The sequence below is a fragment of the Canis aureus genome, chromosome X, assembly GCF_053574225.1.
Source record: "Canis aureus isolate CA01 chromosome X, VMU_Caureus_v.1.0, whole genome shotgun sequence".
In the NCBI taxonomy this organism is placed as follows: Eukaryota; Metazoa; Chordata; class Mammalia; order Carnivora; family Canidae; genus Canis; species Canis aureus.
This window is the reverse complement of record NC_135649.1, coordinates 41,770,856-41,796,412: the sequence shown is the minus strand read 5'-3', so window position 1 is coordinate 41,796,412 and position 25,557 is coordinate 41,770,856. Positions and strand designations below refer to the sequence as shown.

The following is a 25,557-nucleotide window of genomic DNA, read 5'->3' as shown; positions in this document are numbered from 1 at the left end:
CAAAATCATTTCAACCTGAAAGATAATGTAGCCACTATATTATACTCCTAAGAAGAGGTATGCTTTTCCAACTTGACTACAAAATCTTGCTGATTCTAGGTTAAGACTAGAATAGATCATGAGGCTTTTTGCCAGCAGTACCTGTCCAAAGGAAGCTGGCTCATCAAGCCATTCCCTAATATGTAGACAAGCTAAGATCGCACATATGTAACCTTGACACTCTATTTCTCTCTATGAGTGGATAGCATGCCCAATACATGATCTAATTGCTGACATTATACCATTTTATCTTTTGTTTTCCTCTTCCAGATTCGCATGGCATTTTTGCCCTACTTTCTGCCCCCGAGGGTTCTTGTACTCTCTGGCTTCTGGTTGAGTTCAACCAGTTGGAAGCCGCCAGCAGGATACAAGAGTGAAGGACAGGACTGACGTTAGGGTACTTTCAGATGTGCAACTGCTGCCCACCTTAAGGCCAGCAGCAGCACAGAAGACTCCCCCCTCCACGGAGTGGAAAGAGACAGCAGCCTAGAGCCATTCTCAAAAAAAAACATCCTTCCCCTGGTCTGAGGAACCAATGTGTTTTTTCTAGCCTTTCCAAGCTAGCAGTAACAGCCACAGGCAGACAATGTAGACAATATGCTACGGCTTTTTTCCTTGCAACTATTGGGTTTGCTTCATCGATTTTGAAGATTTGTTATTAGCTGCATAGATATTTACGATTGTTCTGTCCTTTTGATGAAATAATCCCTTTATCATTATGATAATAGTAATATGGTAGAGAAAATGTTAATACTCTGCTCTGAAATCTACATTGGTAGAAATATAGCCACCCAGCTTTCTTTGTGTTAGTGTTAGTGTGGTATATTTTTTCCAATCACCTAATTTTTCATCTTTTTCTCTCTTTCTATTTGAAGTACATTTCTTTTAGGCAGCAAATACATAGCTGTATCTTGCTTTTTTATACATCTAACAATCTTTGCCCTTTAGTGGACCACATTTAATGTGGTTATTGAAATGATTAAGTTTAAATCTATAATTTTTTCATTTGTTTTCTATTTGTATCATTTGTGTTTTGTTCACTTTTCAATGCCTTGTTTTGTATTAATGGAGTGCTTTTTTCTGATTTCATTATATCTTCTTTGTGATATATTAACTAATATTCTTTTTGATAAATTTAGGGACTGCTTTAGAGTTTAATTTAACACAATCTATATTGAAGTTATATACCATCTCACATATGCTTCAAGAATGTTACAATATAAAAATTTAAAAAAAAAAAAAAAAAAAAAAGGGATCCCTGGATGGCGCAGCGGTTTGGCGCCTGCCTTTGGCCCAGGGCGCGATCCTGGAGACCCGGGATCGAATCCCACGTCGGGCTCCCGGTGCATGGAGCCTGCTTCTCCCTCTGCCTGTGTCTCTGCCTCTCTCTCTCTCTCTCTCTCTCTGTGACTATCATAAATAAATAAATAAATACCTTAAAAATTAAAAAAAAAAAAAAGAATGTTACAATAGTACACTTTCAATTCTCCTCTCCTGAGCTTTATGCTATTATTTTCATAACTGTAGTTTTAATGTTATAAACCCCATACTACCTCCTTATTATTTTTGTTTAAACAGTTCATTCTCTTTTTTATTTGGAATAACTTACATACCATGAACTTCACTCTCTTAAAGTATAGAACTAATATTCACAAAGCTGCGCAATCATCACTCATTCCAGGACATCATCATCCCCCCAAGAAAAAAACCCATACCCTTTAGCAGTGACTCCCTATCCTCCCCGCCCACATCCTCTACTTCTCCCTCCTTCTCCAGCCCCAGGAAACCAGTAATCTACTTTCTGTCCCTAAAGATTTGCAAACTCTGAATAAATTGATGGTTGCCAGAGGGGTGGGAGAGTTAGGGGGGATGGGGAAAATGGGTGAAAGGGAGTAGGAGGTACAGGCTTCCAGTTATGGAATGAGTAAGTCGTGGGAATAAAAGGTACAGCATAGGGAATATAGTCAATGGTATTATAACAGCATTATGTGGTGACAAATGGTAGCCACACTTGTGGTGAGCACAGCATAACTTAGAGTTGTTGAACCACTATGTTGTACACCTGAAACTAATATAAAGTTACATGTCAACTATACTTCAATGAAAATAAAATAAAATAAATATTTACCTTCTCTGGACAATTCATAGAAATGGAATCATATAGTATATGGCCCTTTGTGCCTATTTTTTCACTTACCATAATGTTTTCAAGGCTCATTCATGCTGTGGCATGTGTCAATACTTCATTCCTTAATTTTTTTTAAGTTGAGGCAAAATTCACATACCATAAAGCTAACAATTTTAAAGCAAACAAATTAAGTGGCATTTAATACATTCACAATGTGTGCAGCCACCACCTCTATCTGGTTCCAAAACATTTTCTCTCTTTTTAAAAAAGATTTTATTTATTCATTCATGAGAGACACAGAGACTTAGGCAGAGGGAGAAGCAGGCTCCCTGCAGGGAGCCGGATGTAGGACTCAATCCCCAGACCTGTGATCAGCCCTGAGCCAAAGGCAGGCACTCAACTGCTGAGCCACCCAGGCATCCCAGTTCCAAAACATTTTCATACGCATTGAGCGATCACTTCCCACTCCCCAAAGTCCCTGGCAGCCACTAATCTACTTTCTGTCTTGATGGATTTACTTATTTTGGATGTTCATATAAATGGAATCATACAATATGTATTGGCCTTTTTTTTTTTTTTGGTCTGGGTTCTTTTTTAATTTAAATTCAATTAGCCAACATATAGTACATCATTAGTCTGGCTACTTTCATTTGGCATTGTGTTTTCAAGATTCAACTACATTATACCACATATGAGTACTTCAGTCCTTTTTATGTTTAATAATAATTTATTGCATGGATATACCATGTTTTGTTTACCTATTGATCTATTGACATTTGGGCCATTTCCATCTTTTGGTGATTGTGAATCATGCTGTTATGAACATTCATGCATGAGTATTTGAATTCCTGTTTTCAGTTCTTTTGAGTATATACCTAGGAGTACATTTGCTTGGTCATATAGTAAGTCTATGTTTAATTTATCGAAGAATTTGTCAGACTGTATTCCAACAGCAGACTCACCATTTACATTCCCACCAGTGAAGTACAGATGTTCTAATTTTTCCATATCCCTTCCGAAACTTATTTTTCCATTTTTAAATTATAACTACCCAGTGTATGTGAAGTGGTCTCATTGTGGTTTTGATTTTAATTTCCCTAATGATTAATGATACTGAATATTTTTTTGTGTGCTTGCTGGCCACTTGTATATCTTCTTTAGAGAAATGTCTATTCAGATACTTTGCCAATTTTAAATTGTTATTTTTCACTTAATTATTGAAATGTAAGTGTACTTTATATATTCTGAATATTAGTCCCTTATCAGATGTATGATTTCCAAATATGTTCTCCCATTCTGAGGCTTGTCATATTAATTTCTTGATGTTGTCCTTTAAAACATTGTAATTTTGGTGGAATTCCATTTATCTATTTTTCCTTTCGTTGTTCTTCCTGTTGTTGTCATATCTAAGAAACCATTGCCTAAACCAAGGTCATGAAGATTTGCCCCTGTTTTCTTCTAGGATCTTTATAGTTGTAGCTCTTACATTTAATTCTTTAACTCACTCAAATTAATGTTTGTACATGGTTTGAGGGGAGGATCCAACTTTATTGTTTTGCATGTAACTATCCAGTTGTTCCAGAACCATTTGTTGAAAAGACTATTCTTTTCTCCCATTGAATTGTTTTGGCATCCTTTGAAAAATCAATTGACCATAGATATATGGGCTTATTTCTGGACTCTCAGTTCTATTCCACTGATCTATTTGTCTGTCTCTATGACAGTACCACACAGTCTTGATTACTGTAATTTTTCAGTAAGTTTTGAGATTGTCAAGAGTGAGTCTTTCAGCTTTGTTCTTTTTCATGATTGGCTATTCAGGGTCCCTTGTGATTCCATATGAATTTTAGGATCAGCTCCTCACATCAAGAAAAAAAATCAGCTGGGACTTTGATAGATTGCATTGAATCTTGGCATCACTGGGGGATATTGTATTTTAGTAATATTAAAGCCTTCCAAGCCATAAACACTGGCTGTCTTTCCAGTTATATAGGTCTTCTTTAATTTTTTTCAATGATGTATTATAGTTTTCTGTCTACAAGTCTTGTACTTCTTTCATAACATTTATTCCTAGGTATTCTATTCTTTCTAGTGCTACTATAAATGGAATTTTTACCTTAATTCTCTGCTTATATTGTTTATGGCTATTGTGTACAAATATATTTTTTGTATGTTGATCTTATAGCTTAAAGCTATACTGAAGGCATTTGTTAGCTCTAATAATTTTTAGTGGATTTATTGGGATTTTCTGTATGTAAAGTCATGTTATCTGCAAATAGAAATAGTTATACTTTTTTCTTTCCAATCTTCATGCCTTTCGTTTTATTTGCCTAATTGATCAGGACAGAAACTCTAGCTCAATATTTAATAGAAAAGATGAGAGCAAACATTTTTTAATTGTTTCTAATACAAGGGGGAAGGTTTCAGGCTTTCACCTCATAAGTTCAGTATTAGTTCTTCTATTCCTAGTCATTGAATGTTTTAATCATGAAGGGTTGTTGGATATTGTCAGATTCTTTTTATGCATAAAGATAAGCACATGGGTATTTTTTCTTCATTCTATTGATTAAGTATATTACATTGATTGTTTTTAATATGTTAAATGAACGTCATATTCTGGTATAAATCTCAATTGAGGTGTATAATCTTTTTAATGTACTTTTTGAATTTCTTTCACTAGTATTTTGTTGAGGATTTTTTCCATCAATACTATAAAAGATAAGAATCCAGAGTTTTCTTGTAGTGTCTTTTTTTATTCACATTTTTTAATTTAAATTCAATTTGCCAACATATAGTATAACACCCAGTGCTCATCCCAGCAAGTGCCCTCCTCAGTGCCCATCACCCAATTACCCCATCCACCCACCGCCCTCCCCTTTCACAACTCTTTGTTTCCCAGAGTTAGGAGTCTCTCATGGTTTGTCTCCTTCTCTAATTTTTCCCACTCAGTCCCCTCCTTTCCCTTATAATCCCTTTCGCTATTTCTTATATTCTCCCTATGAGTGAAACCATATGATGATTGTCCTTCTCCAAATGACTTATTTCACTCAACATAATATCCTCCAGTTCCATCTACCTTGAAGCAAATGGGGGGTATTCGTCTTTTCTGATTGCTGAGTAATATTATATATATATATATATATATATATATATATATATATATATATATATATTACATCTTCTTTATCCATTCATCTGTCGAAGGACATCGTGGCTCCTTCCACAGTTTGACTATTGTGGACATTGCTGCTATGAACATCGGGGTGGAGGTGTCCCAGCATTTCACTACATCTGTATATTTGGGGTCTTGAGGAACCTCCATACTATTTTCCAGAGTGTCTGTACCAGTTTTCATTTCCAAAAAGAGTGCAAGAGTATTCCCCTTTCTCTGCATCCTCTCCAACATTTGTTGTTACCTGTCTTGTTAAATGTTGCCATTCTCACTGGTGTGAGGAATTATCACATGTGGTTTTGATTTGCATTTCCCTTATGGCAAGTGATGCAGAGCATTTTCTCATGTGCTTGCTGGCCATGAAGAAAGAGAAATTAAGGAGTCAATCCCATTTACAATTTCATCCCAAAGCATAAGATACCTAGGAATAAACCTAACCAAAGAGGTAAAGGATCTATACCCTAAGAGCTACAGAACACTTCTGAAAGAAATTGAGGAAGACACAAAGAGATGGAAAAATATTCCATGCTCAAGGTTTGGAAGAATTAATATTGTGAAAATGTCTATGCTACCCAGAGCAATTTACACATTTAATGCAATGCCTATCAAAATACAATGGACTTTCTTCACAGAGTTGGAACAAATCATCTTAAGATTTGTGTGGCATCAGAAAAGACCCCAAATATCCAGGGGAATATTGAAAAAGAAAACCAATGGCAGAGGCATCACAATATCGGATTTCAAGTTGTACTACAAAGCTGTGGTCATCAAGACAGTGTGGTACTGGCACAAAAACAGACACATAGATCGATGGAACAGAATAGAGAACCCAGAAATGGGCCCTCAACTCTATGGTCAACTCATTTTCAACAAAGCAGGAAAGAATATCCACTGGAAAAAAGGACAATCTCTTCAATAAATGGTGTTGGGAAAATTGGACAGCCACGTGCAGAAGAATGAAACTAGACCATTCTCTTACACCATACACGATGTCAAACTCAAAATGGGTGGAAGATCTAAATGTGAGACAAGAATCCATCAAAATCCTAGAGGAGAACACAGGCAATACCGTTTTTGAACTTGGCCACAGCAACTTCTTGCAAGATACATCTATGAAGGCAAGGAAAACAAAAGCAAAAATGAACTATTGGGACTTAATCAGGACAAAACACTTCTGCACAGCAAAAGAAACAGCCAACAAAACTAAAAGACAAACTACAGAATGGGAGAGGATATTTGCAAATGACATATGAGATACAGGGCTAGTATCCAAGATCTACAAAGAACTCAACATCCAAGAAACAAACAATCCAATCATGAAATGGGCAAAAGACATGAACAGAAATTTCACAGAGGAAGACATAGACATGGCCAACAAGCACATGAAAAAATGCTCTGCATCACTTGCATCAGGGAAATACAAATCAAAACCACAATGAGATAACACCTCACACCAGTGAGAATGGTGAAATTTAACAAGACAGGAAACAACAAATGTTGGAGAGGATGTGGAGAAAGGGGAACCCTCGGGATCCCTGGGTGGCGCAGCGGTTTAGCGCCTGCCTTTGGCCCAGGGCGCGATCCTGGAGACCCGGTATCGAATCCCACGTCGGGCTCTCGGTGCATGGAGCCTGCTTCTCCCTCTGCCTATGTCTCTGCCTCTCTCTCTCTGTGACTATCGTAAATAAATAAAAATTAAAAAATAAATAAATAAATAAAAAGAAAGGGGAACCCTCTTGCACTGTTGGTGGGAATGTGAACTGGAAAACCCTCTTGCACTGCTGGGGATTTACCCCAAAGATACAGATGCAGTGAAATGGTAGGACACCTGCACCCCAATGTTTATAGCCGCAATGTCCACAATAGCCAAACTATGGAAGGAGCCTCAGTGTCCATCGAAAGATGAATGTATAAAGAAGATGTGGTCTATGTATACAATGGAATATTAGCCATTAGAAACGACAAATACCCACCCTTTGCTTCAACGTGGTTGGAACTGGAGGGTATTATACTGAGTGAAGTAAGTCAATCGGAGAAGGACAAACATCATATGGTTTCATTCATTTGGGGAATATAAAAAAATAGTGAAAGGGAATATAGGGGAAAGGAGAGAAAATGATTGGGAAATATCAGTGAGGGTGACAGAACACGAGAGATCCCTAACTCTGGGAAAGGAACAAGGGGTGGTGGAAAGAGAGGTGGGTGTGGGGTTGAAGTGACTGGGTGATGGGCACTGAGGGGGCAGTTGATGGGATGAGCACTGGGTGTTATGCTATATGTTGGCAAATCGAACTCCATTAAAAAATAAATTTAAAAAATAAATAAAAAAGTCTTCAAAAACAATAAACTAAATCAAACGCAAGCAGAAGGAAAGATCTTTTTTATAAATAAATTCTAAAATATAAATTCAATTATTTATAATGATAAATTATAAAATAATAATCTTTATTATTAAAGATTAGAGTGGAAATCAATGAAGTTGAGAGTAGAAAGACAATATAAAAAATCAACAAAATCAGGGCAGCCTGGGTGGCTCAGCGTTGAGTGCTACTTTCCATTTAGGTCCTGATCTTAGAATCCTGGAATTGAGCCCTGCGTTGGGCTTCCTGCATGGAGCCTGGTTCTCCCTCTGCCTGTGTCTCTGCATCTCTTCCTCTGTCTCTCATGAATAAATAAAATCTTTAAAAAATCAACAAAATCAAAAGTTGCTTCTTTGAAAAAAATTAACAAAGTTGACAGAGTTTTAGCTAGACAGACCAAGACAAAAAGAGAGAGAGAGAAGTCTTAAATTATTAACATCAGGTATAAAGGAGGAACATTACTACTGACTTTACAGAAATAAAAATAGCTGTAAAAGAATACTATGAATAACTGTATATAGACAAATTAGACACACTAGATGGAACAGATCTCCAGAAGGACACAAACTACCAAAAGTGACAAGAAGAAATGGAAAAACTGAATAGATATAACAAATAAAGAAATTACATAATTAAAATTTCCCCACAAATAAAAGCCTGGGACCAGGTAACTGTTGAATTCTAGCAAGTGTTTAAAGAACATCAATCATTCACAAAATTTTCCAAAAAATGGGAAGAGGCAAAACTTCTCAACTCATTCAAATAGGAATAGGCCAATGTTTCATGGATATCAAAATCTTGTTACCAAAACCAGATAAAGGCATCAAAAGAGAGGGAACCTGGGTGGCTCAGTGGTTGAGGGTGCACCTTTGGCTCAGGTCCTGATCCCAGGGTCCTGGCATTGAGTCCTGCATCAGGCTCTGCAGGGAGCCTGCTTCTCCTCCCTCTGCCTGTTTCTCTGCCACTCTCTGTGTCTCTTATGAATCAATAAATGAAATCTTAAAGATAAAAAAGGCATCACAAGAAAAGAAAACCACAGATCAATATTTCCAATTAATATAGATGCAAGATTTTTAAAAAACAACAAGAAACCACTAGCAAATCTAATTAAGCAACATATAAAAAGCACAGGACCAGATATCTTCACTGGTGAATTAGACCAAACATTTAAAGGAAAATGAACACCAATCCTGCTCAAATGTCCAAACAATTAAAGAGGAAGGAATATTTCCCAAGTCATTCTATGAGACCAGTGATATGCAGATACAAAAGGTAGATAAAGACACTACAAGAGCATTTTTTCATGTGCTTGTTGGCCATGTCTATGTCTTCCTCTGTGAAATTTCTGTTCATGTCTTTTGCCCATTTCATGATTGGATTGTTTGTTTCTTGGATGTTGAGTTCTTTGTAGATCTTGGATACTAGCCCTGTATCTCATATGTCATTTGCAAATATCCTCTCCCATTCCGTAGGTTGTCTTTTAGTTTTGTTGGCTGTTTCTTTTGCTGTGCAGAAGTGTTTTGTCCTGATTAAGTCCCAATAGTTCATTTTTGCTTTTGTTTTCCTTGCCTTCATAGATGTATCTTGCAAGAAGTTGCTGTGGCCAAGTTCAAAAACGGTATTGCCTGTGTTCTCCTCTAGGATTTTGATGGATTCTTGTCTCACATTTAGATCTTCCACCCATTTTGAGTTTGACATCGTGTATGGTGTAAGAGAATGGTCTAGTTTCAATCTTCTGCACGTGGCTGTCCAATTTTCCCAACACCATTTATTGAAGAGATTGTCCTTTTTTCCAGTGGATATTCTTTCCTGCTTTGTCGAAAATGAGTTGACCATAGAGTTGAGGGCCCATTTCTGGGTTCTCTATTCTGTTCCATCGATCTATGTGTCTGTTTTTGTGCCAGTACCACACTGTCTTGATGACCACAGCTTTGTAGTACAACTTGAAATCCGATATTGTGATGCCTCCGCCATTGGTTTTCTTTTTCAATATTCCCCTGGATATTCGGGGTCTTTTCTGATGCCACACAAATCTTAAGATGATTTGTTCCAACTCTGTGAAGAAAGTCCATTGCATTTTGATAGGCATTGCATTAAACGTGTAAATTGCTCTGGGTAGCATAGACATTTTCACAATATTAATTCTTCCAAACCTTGAGCATGGAATATTTTTCCATCTCTTTGTGTCTTCCTCAATTTCTTTCAGAAGTGTTCTGTAGCTCTTAGGGTATAGATCCTTTACCTCTTTGGTTAGGTTTATTCCTAGGTATCTTATGCTTTGGGATGAAATTGTAAATGGGATTGACTCCTTAATTTCTCTTTCTTCAGTTTCATTGTGAGTGTATAGAAATGCCACTGATTTCTGGGCATTGATTTTTGTATCCTGCCACGCTACCTAATTGCTGTATGAGTTCTAACAATCTTGGGGTGGAGTCTTTGGATTTTCTAAGTACAGTATCATCTCATCTGCAAAAAGCGAGAGTTTACCTTCTTTTTTGCCAATTTGAATGCCTTTTATTTCTTTTTTTTTGCCTGATTGCTGAGGCTAGGACTTCCAGTACTATGGTGAATAGCAGTGGTGAGAGTGGACATCCCTGTCGTGTTCCTGATCTTAGGGGAAAGGCTCCCAGTGTTTCCCCATTGAGAATGATATTTGCTGTGAGCTTTTCGTAGATGGTTTTTAAGATGCTGAGGAATGTTCCCTCTATCCCTACACTCTGAAGGTTTTTTTTTTTTAACTTTTATTTATTTATGATAGTCACGAGAGAGAGAGAGAGGCAGAGACATAGGCAGAGGGAGAAGCAGGCTCCATGCACCGGGAGCCCGATGTGGGATTCGATCCCGACTCTCCAGGATCGCGCCCTAGGCAAAAGACAGGCACCAAACAGCTGTGCCACCCAGGGAACCCCTCTGAAGAGTTTTGATCAGGAATGAATGCTGTATTTTGTGAAATGATTTCTCTGCATCTATTGAGAGGATCATATGGTTCTTGGTTTTTCTCTTGTTGATATGATCTATCACGTTGATTGCTTTATGAGTGTTGAACCAGCCTTGCATCCCAGGGATAAGTTCCACTTGTTCATGGTGAATAATCTTCTTAATGTACTGTTAGATGCTATTGGCTAGTATTTTGTTGAGAATTTTTGCATCTGTGTTCATCAGGGATATTGGTCTATAATTCTCCTTTTTGGTGGGGTCTTTGTCTGGTTTTGGAATTAAGGTGATGCTGACCTCATGGAACGAGTTTGGCAGTATTCCATCCCTTTCTATCTTTCCGAACGGTTTTAGTAGAATAGGTATGGTTTCTTCTTTAAATGTTTGATAGAATTCTTCTGGGAAGCCATCTGGCCCTGGACTTTTTTGTCTTGGGAGGTTTTTGATGACTGCTCCAATTTCCTCCCTGGTTATGGCCTGTTCAGGTTTTCTATTTCTTCCTGTTCTAGGTTTGGTAGTTTGTGATTTTCCAGAAATGCGTCCATTTCTTCTAGATTGCCTAATTTATTGGTATATAGCTGCTCATGATATGTTTTTAAAATTGTTTATATTTCCTTGGTATTGGTGGTGATGTCTCCTTTTTCACTCATGATTTATTAATTTGAGTCTTTTCTCGTTTGTTTTTAATAAGGCTGGCTAATGGTTTATCTATCTTATTAATTCTTTCAAAGAACTAACTCCTGGTTTTGTTGATCTTCTACAATTCTTCTGGTCTCTATTTCATTGAGTTCTGCTCCAATCTTGATTAACTCTCTTCTTCTGCTGTATGTAGGCTTTATTCGCTGTTCTTTCTCCAGTTCCTTTAGGTGCAAGGTTAGCTTATGCATTTGAGTTTTTTCCAAATTTTTTGAGGGCTGCATTTATTGCTATGTATTTCCCTCTTAAGACTGCTTTTGCTGTATCCCAAAGATTTTTGAAAGGTTGTATCTTCATTTTCATTAGTTTCCATGAATCTTTTTAATTCTTCTCTAATTTCCTGGTTAATCCACTCATCTTTTAGCAGGATGGTCTTTAACACCCACATGTTTGAGTTTCTTCCCAATTTCTTCTTGTGATTGAGTTCAAGTTTCAAAGCATTATGGTCTGAAAATATGCAGGGTACAATCCCAATCTTTTGGTATCGGTTGAGACCTGATTTGTGACCCAGTATGTAGTCTATTCTAGAGAAAGTTCCAGGTGCACTTGAAAAGAATGTGTATTCAGTTGCGTTTGGATATAAATTCTGTAAATATCTGTGAAATCCATCTTGTCCAGTGTATCATTTAAAGCTCTTGTTTCTTTGGAGATGTTGTGCTCAGGATATCTGTTATTTTCAGAAAGTGCTGTGTTGAAGTCTCCCAGTATTAGTGTATTATTATCTATGTCTTTACTTTGGTTATTAATTGATTGAAATACTTGGCAGCTCCCACATTAGGGGCTTAAATATTCATTATTGTTAGGTCCTCTTGTTGGATAGATCCTTTAAGTATGATAGTGTCCCTCTTCATCTCTGACTACAGTCTTTGGGATAAACTTTAATTTATCTGATATGAAGATTGCTATCCCTGCTTTTTTTGAGGACCATTTGAATGGTAAATGGTCCTCCAACCTTTCATTTCCAGGCTGGAGGTGTCTTTACGTCTAAAATGAGTCTCTTATAGACAGCAAATGGATGGGTCTTGCTTTTTTATCTTGTCTGAAACCCTGCGCCTTTTGATAGGGTCATTAAGCCCATTCACATTCAGAGTTACTATTGAAAGATACGAATTTAGTGTCATCATAATACCTATTCAGTTCCTGTTTTTGTGGATTATTTCTTTGGGCATCCTCTTTCTTTTACAGAGTCCCCATTAATATTTCTTGCAGAGCTGGTTTGGTGGTCACATATTCTTTCAGTTTCTGCCTATCTTGGAAGCTCTTTATCTCTCCTATTTTGAATGAGAGCCTTGCTGTTTAGAGTATTCTTGGCTGCAAGATCTGTCTTCTCATTTAGGACCCTGAATATATCCTGCCAGCCCTTTCTGGCCTGCCAGGTCTCTGTGGAGAGTTCTACTGTTAATCTAATATTTCCTCCCATATGTTAGGGATCTCTTGTCTCTTGCTGCTTTAAGGATTTCCTCTTTATCTTTCAAATTTGCAAGTTTCACTATTAAATGTTGAGGTGTTGAACAGTTTTTATTGATTTAAGGGGGGGACCTCTGTATCTCCTGGATCTGAATGCCTGTTTCTCTCCCCAAATTAAGGAAGTTCTCAGCCATTATTTGTTCAAATATGCTTTCTGGTCCTCTCTCCTCTTGGCACCCTCTGGAACCCCAATTAAACATAGATTTTTCATTCTGAGGCTGTTATTTATTTCCCTTAACCTTTTCTCATGGTGTTTTAATTGTTTTTCTCTTTTTCCCTCAGCTTCCTTCCTTGACTTCAATTTGTCTTCTATGTCACTCACTCGTTCTTCTACCTCATTAACCCTCATTGTTAGGACCTCCAGTTTGGATTGCATCTCATTTAATTGATTTTTTTAAGATTTTATTTATTTATTCATGATAGTCACACAGAGAGAGAGAGAGAGAGGCAGAGCGAGAAGCAGGCTCCATGCACCGGGAGCCCGACGTGGGACTCGATCCCGGGTCTCCAGGATCGCGCCCTGGGCCAAAGGCAGGCGCCAAACCGCTGCGCCACCCAGGGATCCCTCATTTAATTGATTTTTAATTTCGGCCTGATTAGATCTAAATTCTGCAGTCATGAAGTCTCTTTAATCCTTTATGCTTTTTTCCAGAGCCACCAGTAGCTTTATAATTGTGCTTCTGAATTGGCTTTCTGATATCAAATTGTAGTCCAAATTCTGCAACTCTGTGGCAGCAAGTACTGTTTCTGTTTCTTTTGTGGTGAGTTCTCCTTTCTAGTCAATGCAGAGTGGCTAAAAATGGATTGTACTTGTTAGAAGCGCAAACTCTTCTCTGTAGCGTTCCACCTGTCCTCTCTTTAAAGCTCAGGTTGAATTTGTAGGTTTTCAGGATGATTTGAAAGTTATCTAGGTGTGTTGGTGGGGACAGGTGACTTGGAGACCCACTCCCCTGCCATCTTGCCTCACCCCGTGAAGACTTTTTAAAAGTAATCTCTGCACCCAATGTGGGGTTGAGCTCATGACCTGGAGTCCAAGAGTCACATGCTCTGCCCATTGACCAAGCCAGGCACCCCTTTGTGTAATCTTTTTAAAGTATTAGGTTAGGTATTTATTTGGATCTTTTAGGCTTTTTAAAAATATAGGCTTTTAGAGCAATATACTTTTCTCTAAACACTGCTTTAGTCATAACCCATGGGTTTTGCAGTGTTTTGGTTTTCATTTATTTTCAAGTATGTTCTAATTTACTTTGTTATGTCTTCAGTTAACCACTAGGTATTTAAGGATGTGTTATCAAATTCCACGTATTTGTGAATTTCCCAAATTTCCTGCTGCTAATTTCATTCTGATGTTGTCAGAGAACAGACTTCGACATAGACATGGCCAACATGCATATGAGAAAATGCTCTGCATCACTTGCCATCAGGGAAATACAAATCAAAACTACAATGAGATACCACCTCACACCAGTGAGAATGGGGAAAATTAACAAGGCAGGAAACAACAAATGTTGGAGAGGATGCGGAGAAAAGGGAACCCTCTTACACTGTTGGTGGGAATGTGAACTGGTGCAGCCACTCTGGAAAACTGTGTGGAGGTTCCTCAAAGAGTTAAAAATAGACCTGCCCTACGACCCAGCAATTGCACTGTTGGGGATTTACCCCAAAGATACAAATGCAATGAAACGCCGGGACACCTGCACCCCGATGTTTCTAGCAGCAATGGCCACGATAGCCAAACTGTGGAAGGAGCCTCGGTGTCCAACGAAAGATGAATGGATAAAGATGTGGTTTATGTATACAATGGAATATTACTCAGCTATTAGAAATGACAAATACCCACCATTTGCTTCAACGTGGATGGAACTGGAGGGTATTATGCTGAGTGAAGTAAGCCAGTCGGAGAAGGACAAACATTATATGTTCTCATTCATTTGGGGAATATAAATAATAGTGAAAGGGAAAATAAGGGAAGGGAGAAGAAATGTGTGGGAAATATCAGAAAGGGAGACAGAACGTAAAGACTGCTAACTCTGGGAAACGAACTAGGGGTGGTAGAAGGGGAGGAGGGCGGGGGGTGGGAGTGAATGGGTGACGGGCACTGGGTGTTATTCTGTATGTTAGTAAATTGAACACCAATAAAAAAAAATAAAAATAAAAAAAAAATAAAAATAAAAAAGTAAAAAAAAAAAAAAAAAGAGAACAGACTTCGTAGGACTTCAGTCCTTTAAAATTTATAAAGACTTTTTTATGGGTTAACATATGGTCTGTCCTGAATAATGTTTCAAGTGCTCTTTAGAACAACCTCTATTCTGTGTTGGGTGAAGTATTCTATAGAAGTTTATTAGATATAGTTGATTTATATAGTGTTGTTCAAGTCTTCTATTTTCTTGTTGATTTTATACCTGGTTGTTCTATTCATTATTGAAATTCGCATATTTAAGTATCTAAATATTATTGTTGGATTGTCTATTCATCAGTTCTGTCAGATTTTGCTTCATGTATTTTGGGACTCTGATGTGATATACACACACACATATATATATATATACATACATATTTTCATATGCTCTTATAAAATGTCTTTTTTGTTCTTATAGAATGTCTTTATATCTACTGGCAAATTTTTAAAAGATTTTATTTATTTATTTATTCATTCATTCATTCATGAGAAACACACACACACAGAGAGAGGCAGAGACACAGGCAGAGGGAAAACCAGGCTCCATGCAGGGAGCCTGACGTGGGACTCAATCCTGGGTCCCCAGGATCAGGCCCTGGGCTAAAGGCAGTGCTAAACTGCTGAGCCACCCAGGCTGCCCTCTACTAGCAACTTTTGTCTTAAGTTAATTTTGTTTGGGGACCCCTGGGTGGCTCAGCAGTTGAGCATGTGCCTTTGGCTCAGGGCATGATCCCACTGTTCTGGAACTGAGTCCCACATTGGGCTCTCTGCATGGGGCTTGCTTCTCCCTCTGCCTGTGTCTCTGCCTCTATCTCTCTCTGTGTCTCTCATGAATAAATACATAAAATCTTTTAAAAATATATTTTATTTTGTTTGATATCACTATAGCCAGTCAATCTTTCTGTAACTCATTGCATGGTGTATTTTTTCTATCCCTTTTTTTTCTATCCCTTTACTTTCAATCTATTTGTGTCTTTGAATCTAAAGTGTATCTCTTATGTACAGCACATAGGTAGTCCATGATTTTTATATCCATTCTGCCAATCTCTTCTTTTTTGGTGGTATTGCTTAATCCACTCACACTTTTTTTTTTTTTTTGAGAGGGAGAGAGTGGAGTGAAGGGCAGAGAGAGAAACAGAATCCTGAGCAGGCTCCAGGCCCAGTGCAGAGTCCGATGCAGGGCTCAATTTCACAACCATGAGATCATGATCTGAGCTGAAATCAAGAGTTGGATGTTTAACCATTTGAGCCATCCAGGCACCCCCGAATCCATTCACATTTAATGTAACTACTGATAATGTAGGACTTATGACGGCTAAGTTGCTCCTTGTTTTTTATATCCTATGTCTTTTTTCCCTACATTTCTCCATTACTTCCCTCCTGTGTTAAATAGCATTTTCATTCCCTCGTCATTTTTTTTAAGTTTTTTTTTTTTAGTTTTTTTTATTTATGATAGTCACAGAGAGAGAGAGAGAGAGAGAGAGAGAGAGAGAGGCAGAGACACAGGCAGAGGGAGAAGCAGGCTCCATGCACCAGGAGTCCATTGTGGGATTCGATCCCGGGTCTCCAAGATCGCGCCCTGGGCCAAAGGCAGGCGCCAAACCGCTGCGCCACCCAGGGATCCCCATTCCCTCGTCATTTTAAAGATTATATTTATTTGGAGTTATTTTCTTCTTGTTTGCTGTGTGGTTTACAATTAAACATCTTAATTTATGACAATCCAGTTCAGATAAATGGCCACTCAATTTCAATAGTATACAAAAAGTTTGCTCCCACATAGCTCCATTGTCTGTCCATCTTTGTGCTTTTATTGCAATATAAATTACATCTTTATGTATTGCATGCCCATCAACATGGATTTATAATTATTGCATTATGTAACTATAACTAACTTTAAATTAGGAGGAAAAAGAGTTAGAAATAAAATATACCTATGTATTCTTTTTTGTATTTACCTATACAGTTACCTATACTAATATTCTTTATTTTTTCATGTGGATTTAAGTTACTGTCCAGTGTCCTTTCATTTCAGCTGAAAGTACTCCTTTTAATATTTCTTATATTATATATATATTTCTTATATTTCTATATGATGAATCACCTCAGTTGGTCTGGTGATGTCATATTTTCTCATTCATTTTTGAAGGATAGCTCTACGAGAATAGGATACTTTGTTGATAGTTTTTTTTTTCTTTTAGCACTTTGAATATATTGTTCCAGTAATTCTAGCTTCATTGTTTTCTGATGGGAAATTGGCTAGTAATATTATAAAGGATCCCTTGTACCGGATGAATTTCTTCTGCCTTGCTGCTTTGAAGACTCTTTGTCTTTGACTTTGGACAGTTTGATTCTCATGTATCTTGGTGAGATTCTCTTTGAGCTATTTCTTTTTTTTTTTTAAACATTTTTTTAAATTTTTATTTATTTATGATAGTTACACAGAGAGAGAGAGAGAGAGGCGCAGAGACACAGGCAGAGGGAGAAGCAGGCTCCATGCACCGGGAGCCCGACGTGGGATTCGATCCCGGGTCTCCAGGATCGCGCCCTGGGCCAAAGGCAGGCGCCAAACCGCTGCGCCACCCAGGGATCCCTCTTTGAGCTATTTCTATTTGGAGTTCATTGAACTCGTTAGATGTGCAGAGAAATGTATTTCATCACATTTTGATACCTTTTGTTACCATTTCTTGGAATATTCTTTCTGCCCTTTTGTCTCTCACTTTTCCCAGTGAGACTCCTGTTACTATGTATATTGGTTCACTTGACCATGTTCCATAGTTCTCAGATGGCTCTGTTCATTTTTCTTCATTCTTTTTTCTTTCTATTCCGCAGACTGGATAATCTGATTTGACTAATCTTCGAGTGTGCTGTTTCTTTCTTCTGCCAGTTCAGATGAATTGTTGAGCCCCACTAGTGAATTTTTCATTTCAGTTTTTCTACATTTTTAACTGCAGTAATTCTTATTGGCTCTTCTTCCTTTTTTGAAAGTATTTCTGTACTTTTTTCTTCTTTTTCTCCTAGTTCTTTTTTAAAGACTTTATTTATTCATAGAGACACACACAGAGAGAGAGAGAGAGAGAGAGAGAGAGAGAGAGAGGCAGAGACACAGGCAGAGGGAGAAGCAGGCTCCATGCCTGGAGCCCGATGCAGGACTCGATCCCAGGACTCCAGGATCGCGCCCTGGGCCAAAGGCAGGCGCCAAACTGCTGAGCCACCCAGGGATCCTCCTAATTTTTTTTTATTGGAGTTCAATTTGCCAACATATAGCATGACACCCAGTTTTTATTTAAATTCCAGTTAAAAACATGGAATGCCTCATGAATTTGCTTGTCATCCTTGCACAGGGGCCATGCTAATCTTCTCTGTATCATTCTAATTTTAGTATACGCACTGCCAAAGGGAGCACACATATTGGTTCTTTTTAAAATATTTTATATCTCTGTATTAACATTCACTCTTTTTTTTTTAAAATATTTTATTTATTTATGATCGACAGAGAGGGAGGGAGAGAGAGAGAGAGAGAGAGAGGCAGAGACACAGGCAGAGGGAGAAGCAGGCTCCATGCACCGGAGCCCGACGTGGGATTCGATCCCGGGTCTCCAGGATCGCGCCCTGGGCCAAAGGCAGGCGCTAAACCGCTGCGCCACCCAGGGATCCCTAACATTCACTCTTTAATGAGGCATAATTCTCATGGTTTCCTTTACCTTTAAGAAAACAGAAATTGCTGATTTAAAGTACCTGTCTACCTAAGTCCAAAGTCAAGTCTTCCTCAAGGAACTGTTACTGTTGACTACTTCTTTTCCTTTATATAGGCCATACTTTTTTGCTTCTTTGTATGTCTCATAATTTTTTTCTTGAAAATTGGAAATTTAATAATGTGAGGGCTTTGCATATCAAATGCTCCTTTAAAGGTTTTGTTGTTGTTTATTTGTTTGTTTAATGATGTTACAGTACTAAATTTATAAAAATTTGTATTTTTTATCATGTGTGGCCCCTAAAGTCTCTCCTCACTTAGTGTCCAGATAATTACTTTACAGAGATTTTCTTGAATGCCAGTAATCTCCCAGTCATCGCCGAGTGGCTCTATGAGCTCACTGGGGTACAGCTTCAACTCTTAGCCAGGCAGTTCACAACCACCTCTTAGCCTTCTCTTGCTTCTTGTCTAGAATCCTCCCAATCAGGCAGCAGTGAGAACTTTGAGTCTTCTAGGTCTTTCATGAGCATGTGCACAGCCTTGAGCATGCTCACATCACTATACCTGTTCGTTTCCTTCTAGGTCCACAAAAACATTCCAAGGGCTTTTTAAAGCCTATGGACATCACATCTTCCAGATTTTCATTTTAAGATTTTTAGTAAGCTTATTGTTTATCTCAACTGTTATCTACAGTTTGAGGCAGTTGCAATATTAAACAACTGATACGGATTGGTTTTAACAAATGCCCCCAGGGAAAAGTTTGTTGGCACTGGTACACCTCTGTGTTAGGTCAAATATAGACAAGCTTTGAAAACGTGTTAATCCCAGGAACCACCAAACAGATCGATAAGAGCAGTCATTTGCGAAGGAAGCTTTAAAGGAGCTCCTACCCTTTTCTGCCCACTCCAGTGGCTACCAAGTGGTTGGTTTTCAGTGATTGAGGGCTATTAGTATTCCAGGCTACCGCAGAACTGGGCATGGAAAGGTAGGAATAGGGCAAGCTAAAACACCACAAAGGTCAGTTTTCTTACCAAGATTCAATTGGTTTTTGTTGGTTTTGTTTTGTTTTGTTCTTGAGTCAATAGTTCCTAGATTGCTGCAAGTCTTTGGTTAACTTCCAGAATTCTAAAAAGTTGATTCTGACCATTTTTGTTAGTCTTGTCTTCGGTTTTTTTAGGGGAAAGAATTTTCAGAGGTCCTGATGTTCCCACTGATGTCCTCAAGTGTCCTTTAAAGACATATAAATAATAAGAAAAATAGTTTATACATTTACTCATATAGTTTCCTTTTTAATTCCTTCATTCTTCTGTGTAGATCTCTATTTCAATCTTTAATTTTCCAAGCACTAGAAACTTCCTTTCTTTATTTTATTTTATTTTTTTTAGAAACTTCCTTTCTTTAAAGAGCAGTCTGCTGGCACCAAATTCCTTCAGTTGTTATATATCTGAAAAAGTCTTATTTCACCATGGGATTTTTAAAAACAAGATTTTATGTATTTATTCATGAGAGACACAGAATGAGAGGCAGAGTCATAGGCAGAGGGAGAAGCAGGCTTCATGCAGGGAGCCTGATGCAGAACTCGATCCTGGGACCCCAGGATCATGACCTGAGCCAAAGGCAGACTCTCAAACACTGAGCCACCCAGAAATCCCTCACCATGGATTTTGACAGCTGTTTTCACTGGGATTAGAATTCTGCATAGACTTTTTAAAAATACTATCAGAACTGTAAAGATGTTGCTCAAATGTTTCTCACTTGCAGGATTTCTAATGAGAAAGCTGCTGTCATCTTTGTTCCTTGACATATAATGTGATCACGATGTGTTTTGGTGTAGTTTCTTTGTGTTTCTTGGGTTTTATATCTATTAAGGCTCTTGGACCTGTGGATTTATAGTTTTCACCAAATTTGAAAAAAAATTTGTCCCTTATTATTTACTTTTTTTTGTTTTCAAATATTTTATTTACTTATTCATGAGAAACAGAGAGAGAGGTAGAGACACAGGCAGAGGGAGAAGCAGGCTCCATGCAGGGAGCCCGACGTGGGACTCGATCCTGGGGCTCCAGGATCGCACCCTGGGCCAAAGGCAGTGCTAAACCACTGAGCCACCCGGGCTGCCCTGTCCCTTATTATTTAAAGTATTTTTCTGATCTTCGCCTTCCACCACCATCCCTGCATGGACTTAACTCACGTATAGTAACACATTTGAAATTGTCCCACAGTTCACTAATACCCTGTTAATTTTTTTGTTACTTCTCTTCCTTGTCTTATTTTGAATTGGCTTTATTGCTATGACTTCAAGTTGAACAATCTTTTCTTCTACAATATCTTATTTGCCATTCATCCTATCCAGTGTGCTTTTTCATCTCCAAAATTATTATTTTAATGTTTAGCAGTTCCATTTGTGTCATTTATATATATTCCCTTTCTCTAATTAACTTTTTAATATAAGTTATAAAAACTATTTAATGGCCATGTCTACTAATTGTATCATCTGAGTTACTTCTGGATAGATTCCCATTAATTTTACTCTTCATTATGGGTCATATTTCTGTTTTTTTTTTTTTTTGCATGCCTACTAATTTTTTATTTGGTTCCAGATATTGTGATTATAGCTTGTTGAATGTTGGATATTTTGTAATCTTATAAACATTCTTTAGTTTTTTTTATCCTAGAACACAGTTGAATTATTCAAAAGCTGTTCCTTTCAAATCTTGTTTGTAAGATTCCTTAGGTAAGTCTGAGTATTGCTCAGTTTAGGACTTATTTTCCCCAATACTGAGGCAAGATCCTTCTGAGTATTCTATCCAGTATCCCATAAATCTTGAGGTTTTTCATTCTGGATGATAGGAACATGTCCTACTTTTGCACCTGTGTTTAAGTACCAAGCACTGTTACCTCTAATCCTTTCAGGTGGTTTTTTCAATGGCCTCTGATAATTCCCTCCTAGGTTTGGTGTGATCAGTATTCTGCTGAATGCTCAGGGAGGACCCTCTCTACATCTCTAGAGTTCTCTGTGAAGATCCTTCCTCTATGGGATTACAGCTCATGAATTCTAGCTATCTCGGCCTCCTTGTACCTAGAGGTCCATTTCTTTCATTCAGGGGATTGGCTTAGATTTCCCAGCCTGCACCGTGGCCTGAAATTGTACTCAGGGTAGTAAATGTTTGGTGTCTTGAAAACCCTTGTTTCATATTTTGAAGGGTCGTTATTTTGTGGGGTTTTTTTTTTCAGATGGGAGAATAAATCTGGTCTATCTTGGCCAAAAGTGGAAGTCTTATATCTCATTTGTAATAATGATTTGGTGCCAGCTCCAGGTATATATTCACTATAATAGTACATCAAAATCATTCTAGAGGATTTTGTTTACTATGTGGTACATAAGGCTTTCAATGTAGGGTCTTCTGATATGTCTTTTGTAATATGGCCATTTGTGTTGGGATAAGTTGGTCTTTCGTCTCAGTTGTGATTTAGAAATTGGACTTTCGGATAAGATTTTTTTCTCATTAATTCTGGCAAGATAAAGTATAAATTTATCATAAGTGGGGAAAGTAGAAAATTGGTTTAAATTTCTAGATCCACAAAGCAAAATATCATGAGCACCATTGGTGTAATGAGAATTTCTTTTTTTTAAAAAAATACTTTATTTATTGATTCATGAAAGAGAGACACAGAGACACAGGCAGAGGGAGAAGTAGGCTCCATGCAGGGAGCCCTATGTGGGACTTGATATCGGGACTCCAGGATCATGCTCTGGGCTGAAGGCAGGTGCTAAACTGCTGAGCCACCCAGGGATCCCCTAATAAGAATTTCTTGGTGGAGTGGGACATGGAGGGAGAAGAGAAGATCCTCTTTTCAAATCCCATGTGGCAAACTCTCATTTTTCCATGGAGTATCATGGGTCATAAACTCTAGACTAGGAAGAAATATTTCCAATCATTTTATCCTATCTTCCTACCAGACTCCTTATCAGCACTTTAATAGCAAGGAAGGGTGATTAAAATAATTTCTCCAAGAGGAGCAGTGGGTGAATAGATGAATAGTTTGAAGCGTGGTAGGGCTTGATCTACACCATGTCTAAGATCCCTTGTAGTTCTAAGCCCAATTCCAGAATGTCAACTCTATACCAACCAAGAGTCAACTATAGTTTTCTAAGGTGCTATGGAACCAGATGAGAAACCCTGACAACTCCAATATTCACCAAGTAGCACTCTTACAGCCTCATAAAAAGACATGGTAGTCTTGCAAAAGAGGTTTTTTGCAGTATCTACATCTTGCATGGGTTGTTATTACTACTGTGTAACTCATGTGATATATTTAACTAAATTCCCAGCGCCATCTAAGCACCACCACTAATATTGCCCATCTTCCTAGAATGAGCATAATCCTAACTCACAGAAAGAAGAAAAAAATGAATAAAAAAAGCAAGGTCAGGTAGATGATTCCTAAACTGCTTTGGAGAAAGTTAAAAGAAATAGTAACAAAAATATGAGCACTAATATAGGCCTACATGTATTTAATTCCCTGAAAATGATGCAGAAAAGTGCAAAGATGTTGAAAAGCTTCTTGGAGTTACAGAATGAACTGTAAGTCTCACATTTTTCTGTAGACATTTAAGAACCTGCTTTCCATTGCAATATTTCATTGCTCCTTTTGTTATCAAAATGCTAATTCAGATTATTGCCAAATAGAAGACACTGTAATGGATATTCTGAGATTGAAAAATCAAGGAGGGGATTGCTTCTAGTTCAGTTCTATGGACCCAAATGTTTTAATAGTAAGTTAAACCAGTGTTCTCCTCTGTAGGTTCTTGGGACTTTATTATAAATAAGTTTCCTCCATTTATATAGCACACCACTGATGTTACTGACAAATTCCAATGTAACATGCAACAGTGGTTCCTAATTGCTTTAGCATTTATCATGCACAAGAGACAGGAGGAAAGTTGTCTCATTTTGTACAGCTCAGTTGCATTTCTTATCTCCGAAGTACACTTAAGCAGCAAAATGGGACTTAAGGTAGCTGCCTGAAAACCAGCGCCCATTAACATGCATGTCTTGGAAGAAAAATGAATTGGTTTTTCTCAAACAGAATACAGTTCAACCTCATTTTGTGCACTGATTTTGCATAATTTCTATTTTGCACATTTTATAAATTAGGGGTTCTGCTCTGGTTTACCAAATTCTCGTACTCATATTTTCCAGGTTCTGCCTTTGGGCAGTTTTGTTTTCAAAACATTAAAAAAAAGCATTTAGGTGTGTTTTCAAGATGCCTTTTGGTTCCAATTAGCACCTAGTAATATTTTTCTAAGCAGTCACTGGAGGTGCTTAACTAGTGTATACTTAGGCATGTTTTACCTGATAAGTCTTCTGGATAGATTTTATGCTTTAAAGAAACATACCACTTCACATTCTATAGTGAGCATGGGGGTACTATGTATGAGACCAGGGAAGTGGAGCAGCTGAAGTTCTGTTCAGACACTTTACAATGTAGATCTTTCCAGATAATGAGTTCTGCTTATTGTTAAAGCAGCCACACTAACTATGCCTACTGTTCGAGGAATTCAAGTCTCATTAAGATGTGAATCACCAAACAAGTATACAAAGATCATGTACTCTTGGTAAGCACAGATGTGTCCATGTCTTTGAGGGACTGTTTGGGATTAATAAAATACATTCTGGCTGTGTCCTGACAAATAAAGATTGCCTCTCCTAAAGTGAGAACTAGTGTTAGAGTTCATATATAATCTGTGACATTAAAATGTGGAAATGAATATATATAAAATTGGTGTTTTTAGATTTATCCTTTATTTGAGAGAAAGAATGTGCACACATGCACATGTGTGAGTGGGGGAGGGGCAGAGGGAGAGAATCTTAGAGCAGACTCCCTATTGAGCAGTAGCCTGATGATTGTCATGGGGGTGGGGCTTGAGCTCACATGCATGAGATCATGACCTGAGCTGAAACCAAGAGTCTGATGGTCAACAAACTAAGCCACCCAGATGCCCTAATATATAGTTTTTTATGTATTTTTAAAAGATTTTATATATTTATTTGAGAGAGAGAAAGCATAAGTGGAGGGGAGGGGAGCAGGAGGTGCAGAGAGAGAGGGAGAAGCTGACTCCCCACTGAGCAGGGAGCCCGGGATCACGTCCTGAGCCAAAGGCAGGTGGTTAACCCACTGAGCCACCCAGGCGCCCCTATAAATTGTTTTTAAAGATGGTCTTGGGGATCCCTGGATGGCTCAGTGGTTTAGTGCCTGCCTTCGGCCCAGGGCGTGGTCCTGGAGTCCCAGGATTGAGTCCCATGTGGGGCTCCCTGCATGGAGCCTGCTTCTCTCTCTATGTCTCTGCCTCTCTCTGTGTGTCTCTCATGAATAAATAAATACATAAATAAAAATCTTTATATAAAAAAAGATGGTCTCTGTTGTGGACACTTTCTTATGATAAAGGCAGTCTAATTACACCCTCCTGTTGTGGTATTCTTAAACACAACTCTGGAATATCGGTACGGTCAAGTTGTACAATGAACTAAATTGTCTGCAAATGTACAATATAGCTTGTGGATTATGCACATAATGTGGGAACTGACTCCCTACTCAGTTCCCCATCTGACTCCACAGATCCCTCCTCCAATGCCCATTGATCCTTGGTCAAGTGTTGGTCCCAAAGTCTTACTAACTTTCACCACCCTTCTGTGTGGCAAGGGCAATTTGGTAAAGGAAACAATCAAGGAAGGCAATTATTTTTTTCTAGTGTTCCTTTAAATCTTTGGTTTCTGATAAGGCCAACAATTTACTAATATGTTCTTGATATTCGATCCACCCATACTTGTCTATTCCATTTGTGCAAAAATGTTTTCTGTTCATTGGTGTATTTTCTTTATACTCACATTT

The 25,557-nt window shown here is 38.0% G+C and overlaps 1 non-coding gene across 1 annotated transcript; it reads right to left on the bottom strand.

Annotated features, from left to right (window-relative positions):
• Positions 1 to 18,271: 18,271 nt before the first annotated feature.
• LOC144309234 (U6 spliceosomal RNA) lies at positions 18,272 to 18,378 on the bottom strand. Its single transcript, XR_013375296.1, has one exon. It is a non-coding gene; the product is annotated as a U6 spliceosomal RNA (small nuclear RNA).
• Between the last annotated feature and the right edge of the window lie 7,179 nt (positions 18,379 to 25,557).